The sequence below is a fragment of the Corvus kubaryi genome, unplaced genomic scaffold, assembly GCF_017639235.1.
Source record: "Corvus kubaryi isolate FWS band 111438036 unplaced genomic scaffold, C.kubaryi_AGA036_p1.0 37322, whole genome shotgun sequence".
NCBI lineage: Eukaryota > Metazoa > Chordata > Aves > Passeriformes > Corvidae > Corvus > Corvus kubaryi.
The window spans coordinates 4664369-4670514 of record NW_024581101.1 but is presented as its reverse complement, the minus strand read 5'-3'; the positions used below and the strand labels follow the sequence as shown (position 1 = coordinate 4670514).

At 41.4% G+C, this 6146-nt stretch overlaps 1 protein-coding gene across 5 annotated transcripts in view; it reads right to left on the bottom strand.

Moving 5' to 3' along the window:
• Window positions 1–6140, bottom strand: part of PCDH11X (protocadherin 11 X-linked) — a 438369-nt gene extending 432229 nt beyond the window's left edge. For 4 of the 5 annotated variants that reach the window (XM_042029282.1, XM_042029284.1, XM_042029285.1 and 1 more), the window contains exon 1: window positions 5749–6140. The gene's annotated coding sequence lies outside the window, so the exon portion shown is untranslated. Of the gene's footprint in view, window positions 1–4301; window positions 4563–5748 lie in introns of all 5 variants that reach the window. The other variant, XM_042029283.1, reaches the window with a different exon arrangement.
• Between the last annotated feature and the right edge of the window lie 6 nt (window positions 6141–6146).

Here is a 6146-nt window from a genome sequence, read left to right as displayed (position 1 = left end):
TAAAACCTCAAGTGAGGAGGACAAGGCAGGGACATGAACAGAAAATGAATTTTACATATTCCTTTCCCAATTTTCATCCCAAAAATTATTACTGTGTTGCCTTGCACTCCAGATTTTGATTTACGACACATTGCCACGTACATTTTCCAAGGGTCAATTAAATGACTGACATAGTGAAGTCATTACTCCATTAAATGATAGCTTTAGTTTCATCTTTATATACTGCATATATTTATAAATTACTGAGAGCAACTATAATCTAAACAAACTACTATAGTGAGGCCCTAAATCATTTGAGTTCAGAGTTATATACGCACATTACAGTTCTAAGTCATCATTTAATGGAATTTCCAAACACTGGAGTTCCTCTGCACTTTTCTTTAGGGAATGCTATGGCACTCTCTGGCTATTTAACAAGTCTAGGTCTTTCATCAGAAACATCACACAAGTCCTAGGAAAATCTCCTTCAAGTTTGTGAATCCAACCTGCACCTTGACACAATGCCTCCTGTTGAAGCTACACTCCATTTCAGGGAGAAAAATACCATCACACCTGAGGAAAACCAATGATCCAGGTAACCATGTGCCTGGCAGGACACACAGCTTCACGCTTGTCAGGAGACAGGGAGATACAAACTTTCCTAACTACAAAAGCAATCAAAGAACCTGCAGAAATTACTAAACATGGGTTTAAATTATAGCTTCCATTAGCAGAGATAAAACTCAGTCATGAAACTTCCTTTCTCAGGAGGATTATTAAACAAAATGTGACCTAATGAAATCTGAGTTACAGGCTAGCAGGAGGCAGTTGGCTTTTTTATAACTGTTCCCTATGCTCCATTTTATGGAACTTGCAGTTCAGCCATCCCCCAAGTATTTCATACTTTCCTCGGGGTGGGCATGCCTATGTCTTGTGCCAGGGAATACAGCTGGAAACACGAAAACATGTGGCTGCAGTGTGCCCACGTGTGAGAACACGTATCCAGCAGATCATAGATTTCCATACATATACATTTATTTGTTTAACAAGATAGCACAGTTGGTTAAATGAAATATGCTGTGCATAAGCATTCCAAACTTGATTTTTTCCCCTTTAGCATGTATTTCTTGCTACTTCAGTAGACAGCATCGAGCGTACATAATTACTAATTAAATTCCTACAACAATAATAAAACTATGTCCTTAAGGATGTAACAGATAAACACTGATATGCAAACAGACTACATCACCAGTGACATCTTATTTCTAGACCAGCTTGGAGGGAAAAAATCCTCCCCAAAACAACCATATCACATCAAAGTAGAACACAAGGCAAGATGTTCCCCTGGCAGGAAGATGAAGCAGGCGAAGTTTCTGAGCACAGGGAACTGCCGTGTTAAAACCCCAAAGATGGCTTTTAAATACAGTGGGCTCTGCTTGTAATTTCACTATTGAACTTGGAAGTCTCCAGTGACTTCAACATTCATCTGTCTCTCTAACAACACATTTGGCTCTTTGATGATCTGGCTACGTAGGTTCCCTTTGCGACTTAAATTAAGGAAAACAACAGTCATTTAAAAAGAACTTCCTTGAAAAGTTAGTAAAGCATTTGCTGTTAAACTGGCTGAGTTCTGCCATCCCTACAAGCAAAATTCCTCTATAACAATGCCCTCAATACCACATGAACACGTAGAACTCCTGAAGGAGTGGCAGAAATTAAAGTATGTACGTAATGTAAGGCAAAAGCAGTTATGGAAGGCCCTGCTCCACTAGGAATTTTTTCACAGATTGCAGGAAGATTTGGCTCAGGCCATGCTGGACCAAAAAGGCTAAATCTTGCATAATCTATGGGAAATTATACATTTTCGAAGAGTATCAGAAATAATTTCCAACAGGATTTTACTAAACGCAATGACAACAGACTTCAAAGGAAAAGAATGCTTAATTGTGACACAGTTTCTTACTTACTGTCAAAACTACCATGATGTGATTCTATCCACAGACTAAATCCCACAGTGTTTTTATCTGTATTCCAATTTTCACATTAACTTCTCCTGGCATCATATTACTTGCCTGTGTATCTGCAAGGAGGATGAGTTTTCAAAGATCCAAGACAGTTCATGGTCACTGAAACGGTCACTGCTACTGCATCGCACTGGCAAAAGACAACTGCTACAAATTTCCTCAGTGAACTCATTGCAGAAAGAGGTAATTGGGACAGAAGAATATTAATCTCCCCTATGAATTTTTATGTAAATGGCAAACAATACTCATTTATTTCATCCAGTCCAAAATACTTGGAATACAGGAAGCTGCATCTTGAACCTGCTCCTTGTACATTGGCATTACACTGCATGTGCAACTCTTCTCTTGGATCCACACGTATTTGTAATTCCAGCCTTGTAACTTCTAACCTGAAATATGCCCCAAGTTGTTATAAGCATTCACATCCTTTGCACAGATGAAGCAACTACTTCATTGTGAGAAGATGGATATCTGAGTCAGGCAGGGATTGGAAAAGGCTTTTGGGTGCTTTAGAAAAAAGGATTCTACCATTGTTCCCACTGGCTGTCCATTGATGGGAAGCAGGATTACAGAGATGGCTGTTTCAGGTGGACAACCTGCCAAGGAGCTTTAGCAGCAGCATCCCCCAAAGGCTTCCAACACCTCGGTCAGACAACCAGCACTATTCAAAAGTGAATGGTTCTCTTTGGCTCATTGAAAGGAAAACTTCCCGGGTTACAATATAAGGTTTGGGGTTTATTGTTCTTGCAACTTAACCCTCAAAAGAACCCCCTGGAAGAGTGCCAAAGGCATTAGGTCTGATGCAGTGTGAAACTGAACCATTAGACTGAGATCTGACTAATTCCCGCTTTGAGCCAGTGCTGTTCTCCCTCAAGAAAAGTCCTCTTGCCTGCTTAACAATAGTTCACTCGTCAGGGCCCTTTAAAATCCAAGCAGTAAAATCACTCACAGGGCCCTTTAAAATCCAGATAGAAACACTCACCTGGATCCACAAGGGCCTTTTGAAAGGTTTGCTGGGTTTTTTTTCCCTTTTAACCTCTCAATTGTTCATACAGGTGTTGTTTTCTACTAAGCTTTCTATAAATTCAACTTAACAGTGCCAAATGCTACTAGACCTCATTGTTTAGGGTATCTTTTTTTCTTTTTACTGTATGAAGGTGACCAATTTAAGCCCGCCCTTAAAACTAGCTGTTAAATTCCTAAGCAAATGGATGTTCTAATGGAAAGGCTGACATACTCTTAACTTTGGGAGCATGAATGGCTCCACTGTGAGATTACTCAAGTCCACGTAGAATACAAATGCAATGCAGGACCACAGGTTCAGATCTTTGATCTCCTTTTTTGCAGAGGCTGTGATGTATAAAGCCAATTCCACTGTGCAGACAGTACTACACTGAATATAAATTATCCTTTAACTACAGTGAGGCTCACATTTAAAGAAATGCTGCAAGAATGAACAATGCAACCATGAAGTAGAGTTCTTCTGTAGCAAAAATACACACCAAGATCTGCATGGATAGCCATGGTTTCAAAGGACAAAATTTCTTCCACAGCTGTTATTTGATAAAAAATAGAGTTAAATCTGGAGTATTGGACATACAGAAGTACAGTTAAAGCACACTGCTTGCTCTTCCCATTAAAAAAGCGAGCTAGGAATACTTGCTTTATTGCTCAGATTAAGCATCGTTCCCCTAAGAGGCATGAAAAAAAGATTTTAAAATGTGGAAACCAACAGTCTCTACTGAATATGGCTTGAAATTTAAACATGCCTTTTCCAGATACCTCTTTAGAGGAAGAACCTTCTGCCTACTGAGCTAACACTAAGCTCCCTGGAGTTTAGCCATGAATATTCTAAACCTATCTCTTACAATTCACAAAAAGTTGTCTTTTGCCAAAATAAAAAGCTTAAGAGGAATTCAATATGCTTACACTGCTTTTCTTCATCTTATTTAAAATAAGTGTTTCCGTCTCAACTTTATGCCAAATACACAGCAAGACAGAGACAGAGTTCTGGAAATGCTACCTGAGATTCTACACACAAATGGGGAAACAAATTCCTCCTGAGAACATCAGATATTCAGGGTTGGTTTGCTGTATGTAGATTTGCATCTAACCAACTCTTTTGCGCTTACAGATAGGCACTGTTGAAGATTCTCACATCAATTACAACTTAGGTGGTGCTCAGCCATGGTGCATCCAGCGCTCTGGGATGTTTCTCTACACACCAACTTTTGTTTGTGTGTGTGTGGAATGTTAGTAAATAAATAAATAAATAAATAACTTTGGTCCTTATCTTACCTCTTTTGACCTGTGCAATCTAGCGGATCAATGCTACTTCCACTGCAGACCAGCACAAAGTTAAAATTTATCTTTCACTTAATCTTTTTGTTGTCTTTAGGCTTCCCTTCAGTAAGGCTTGAAGAAGGTGCTCTTTGCGGCTCAGTTCTCTATGCCAGAATATATCAGAGCACAAAAAGAATGCAAGGGTGAGCTGATAGTATCTACTGTCCTCTGCTCTGCTTCGTTCAATAAACTTGAACATCTTCTCCCCTCCTTTGCCTATTGAGATAAGCAGCAACAATTACTCAAAATGTATTATCAACTCAAGCTCAAAAAGGCAGGACCAGCTGAGCCGACTGCATCTCTCCCAACCTCAGTTTCCTGCAGCGTCTGAGAGGGGCAAATAGGTCCCTGTTTGCCTTTTGCCATGCACCTCACAGCTACTTCTTACAGGCAACTACACCCAGGCTGCAAAAGGAGAGTGAGATAAATCCTTTGCCTTCCACATCGCCTGCAAGGTTTCTGCATGTAGCCAGCAGGCTGCAAGCTCTGTACCACGATGACAAAAGTCAGAAACGAACCATCCTTCCCTTCCCCACACGATCACATTCTCTCCTTGTCATTCTCTGTTCTGCTCTCTCCTTGCCTTTCTGTGGTCTCCATAGCTGAAACCAAGAATTCACTGGGCATCACTGCAATGCCTCTAACCAATTCTAACTGTATCCAGAGCTTGAGTCAGTTAAAACACATTTCAGCTTCATCTGGTTTTTATCCCATTCCAGTACTCCATATACACATCAACTTTAAGCTTACAGACATCTCTTCATGGTTCAAGAAAATCCTTCAATCAAAGAACTTCATTTACAATCCAGCATAGTTTTTGCTTTCTCTGCTCTCCACAGCAGCCTGGCATTTTGATGCAATCCTCATTTAATGCAATCTCCATTACAGGATTACGATCACATCAATAAAATGTTCCATATGTTTTTTTGGGGTTCTTTTTCGCATCCCTCACCCTCTCTCATTAATAGCAGGCACTATATCTGCAAAAAACAACAAATCAAACAGGCTGATGGGATGCTCTAGGGAGGTAGCGGGGGGTACACATACAACAAAATGCAGCAGCCAATGCAAACTGCCCATCAGAGACTGAGCCCGCGGATCTCCTCATTCGTGAGCTAGGCGAGTTGCTCACTGTCCGCGCCGCGAGCACACATCCTCACCGCGCTGTGTTACCAGGCTAAAAATAAATACAGCTCTTGCAATCACTTGTGAGCTCCGTGTACTTTTCACAGGAGCAGACTTTCATTTTACTTGATCGGTTCCAACCTATCCATACTGTTCTGGATGAACCGCTGATGCTCTTCTTCCAAGGGTGGGGGAGGGAGGGGGGGGGGAATGCTGGACAAAAGATATCATATAAAAGGATACCAAAATCCTCCTTTTCCCCAAGCCCCCTTCTTACCTTCAGTGCCTTCTCTGCACAAGATGCCAATCTACATGGGCTCCTCAGCACATCATCAAGGCGTTTTAGAGTACCGAAGGCTGCCCCAGTGCATGGAAGTTAGATCGCTTTGCAACAGCAAATCCTCGATCCAAAGCACCAGCCGCTTCTTCCCATGCAGTGTGCCGAGCACGAATCACACTCGACTTCCACATAGGGAATAAAATTGCAAAAGAAAGGGGGAAAAAGAAAAGGTATCCTAACTTTTAGGTAGCCTGAGTTTGTTTTATTTCTGTTGGGTTTAGTCAATTATCTGCTTTTGCAGCCGCGAGACGATGGAAAGGCAATCGCGCCCTGGAAGCCCCGCACCAGTCCGCAGAGGTCCGGCCGCGTAACCCAAGTTGCGCGGAGAGACTCTG